The following is a 3,184-nucleotide window of genomic DNA, read 5'->3' as shown; positions in this document are numbered from 1 at the left end:
TTTCACTTCTATTTTCTTCTACTTTACACCCCTTTTTGCTCAACAAGACTAGGGGGTCAAAGAGCAAGATCTGCTTGGTAGGTGAAATTCATCTTTGTGCAGGGGCCCCTGCAAGTCATCACATAAATCCCCAGATTTATGTCCCCTTCCTTGGACAACCAGAGCTCTGCAGTGGAAGTTCCCACACATCTCCAGAGCACTGGAAGGAAACCGGGTCACACAGCCCCATTCTTTAAGGATTTGCAGGTACATAAAGCAAATCATTCCTTCTTTGCTGTCCTGTTTGGAGGTTTTCCTCACCCCAAATTCCTCTCACAGACAAAAATACCGGGGCTGGCTTCCTATGGATTTAGCTATCCCAGCAGTACAGTGTTCTCCCATTGAGTAGAAGAGACCAAGTTTTAATGATTTTCCACTGGTTTTGCTTGAGAAAGATGTTTTCCTGAAAGCTAACCATATGTACTCAAGCATTCATGACACAGAAATTTCCTGCTAAATATATTTGTAAATTGCATATGGATTCCCCAAATAATAAACAGGCACTGTGTTATGCTCTGCACAGATGCAAATTTTAATTTCAAGGAAATAAAATTTCCTGATATTCCTTTCCTGATATCATTTGAATTCATGTTCATCTTATCGACTACCCACATTATCTCATCTTCATAATTTAAGCACCCTTGGAACATGATGTGAAACAGCCAATGTACTAAAGAACTAGGCCACTTAAAACCAGTTCACATGCCATGCCCTTAATTTACTATAATATAAAAAAATTTACCTTAGCTTCTTTTCTGAATGAGGTTCATGATCAGTTCCCGACTTCTCTCATTATATTTCTGTGCAAGGCATTACTACATTTGTAATAATACTAAATGATACAGCTTCCATCACGCCTAAGCAATTGCCTCCCACTCTCATGCAGGAACCAATTCCTACTTGCCCTTTAGAAGGCATTACATTTTGGAACTATCAATCACATTCACAATCCCTAAATTATTTGTAGATTAAATGATTTGAAAAACATGCAATGAATTTGATCTCATGCAATTTATAAAACTTAGAAGACTTCTTCATCACCAAAATATCATTGTAGTTTGACAAAGACATTATTAAAAGTAAGCTGTTACTAAATGACTGATCACATTAATCCTTACAAATTAACTTAATTCCTGAACTAGCTCATTGCAGGGTTCCACAAGCATCAAGGCAGTGCTTGGCTTGCACTCTTGGCAAACTACAGATGGAACAATTCTGCAACACGGATTTCTAGTTACAGAAATCACATGCTACAGCATACTTCAGTTCTGTCACTGTTCCCACAGTGCTGTAAAACCAAGAGAGACTTTGACTTCAGAAAGTCAAATTATGGAAGGGAAAGTGTTATGTAAGGGCTTTATAACAGATATCTTGATAAGGGGTGTCCCCTATGCTACTTCATTATAAATGTTCTGATAAAAGCATGACAAACGTTTTTGACAAATTATATGAGAACAGCCAGTATGGAAAAGTCTGCACCTCACAGGACTCCAAATGCATCTTCTGGTGACATTTTACTTACTGACTCTTTGGCAATCTCTCATCTTAATTCCCAGCTTTACTCTTACAGTACAGACGATAAACAGTAACAATGCAATAATAACATGAATAACACAAAAGCAGAGCAGCACTATCTGGCTGTTGGAAAATTACAAAAGGAAAATAACAGTAAATCAGCAACAGGCTGAGAGGTGAAGCAGTGGTTCAGATGGGACACAAATGCAGCAGATCAAGTGCATTGTCAATATAAGTCTATTTTTAAATAATAGCTACCTAAGACAACTTGATTTGGGGTTCACATCTCAGCACATCATGGCCTTGTTTCCAGACTGTTGAACACGCTTGGGAGATCCATAAATATTTTACCATTTGGTAGCATCCATTTTTTTCAGTTTATCTGGTATTTAGTATAGATACCAAAACATTTTGATGCACGACTGCCTGTGAGAAAATGAATGACAGAGAAAGAAGTACATGCATATAAGATAAATTATTAAGGTACTGCTTGAAAAACAGACATATTATAAAGACTGATATTGTAATTATCAAAGAGCAATAGGACAATCTGAGTTCATTTTAGAAAAATGAAAATTGCTAGTCAGTCCTGCTCACTAACAATAGTGGTCACCTCTATTTACATGGAAGGTAAATGCACTGTATGAACATAATAGCGAAATTCAGTAACCAAAAAGCAAATCTCTCCTTCACATTGAATTGCTATTGCACCCACTCTGGTAGATACAATGCCAAGTCCTCCCATGGGATCTAGCACATTAACAGTAGTAAACAGAAGTGCAAGGCAGTTCTTTGTTAGGCCTAAAGTATTGTTCTCCCAACAGCCACACAAATTGCAAGTGAATGCTCAGTCTCATCAGTCTTTTCTTTAACTTCTTACTTGTCCAGTTGCCTTTCAGCTGCACCATCAGGATTACTTGTACTCCCAGGTTTATAGGTAAGATTCCAGGTGTCTTGGCAATGCCTGAAGATTTTGGGCAGCAAATAACAGCTTGGTGGAACTTGCAAATGGAAGATGGCCCCACGTCCTACTACTGCAGGCAAAGAGAGGTCAATAGAGTGCCACGCAAGGAGTAAATGTTGTATGTATTACAGAGGGACCCGCACATCCAGGATAACGCAAGTGCAGAAGCATTTTCCTGAGCTGTCTTTGCAAGTTGCAATTCTCCCCTTTGTCTTAGTTACAGGGAAGTAGGATGGAGTTAATGCCTTTCTCCCTGCACTTGTAAACTGTCTTCACATTAAGGTATCTTAAGCCTGGGTGTTTGCTTATTTTTCAGGGAGCAAATGACATTTGATGCTTACAGTATTGTTCCTTCCTGCTTCTAAGGGAAATCTCCCACTGGGATTTTGGAGACAGCAGACAGCCAGACCATACATATAAAACTGCCAACCCTAATGCTTTTATGCCTCATTAGCTGACCTCCTGCTCTCCTCTCCACTTGCCCAGGATTTCTAGACGTCCAGCAGCAGCGTAACACATATGCCACAAGAGAGAAGCTCTGTGTTCTCTACCATGCCACCGTCAGAAAAACAGAGGGAAGTGTCCAGTGTATACGTGCAGAGCCCAGAGGTGGTCCCTGCCAGTGGAACTTGACTGACATCTCATTTACAGAGTGAGACCGTCACC

The sequence above is a fragment of the Egretta garzetta genome, unplaced genomic scaffold, assembly GCF_000687185.1.
Source record: "Egretta garzetta isolate BGI_Z169 unplaced genomic scaffold, ASM68718v1 scaffold188, whole genome shotgun sequence".
Classification (NCBI taxonomy): Eukaryota; Metazoa; Chordata; class Aves; order Pelecaniformes; family Ardeidae; genus Egretta; species Egretta garzetta.
This window is presented reverse-complemented; position numbering follows the sequence as displayed.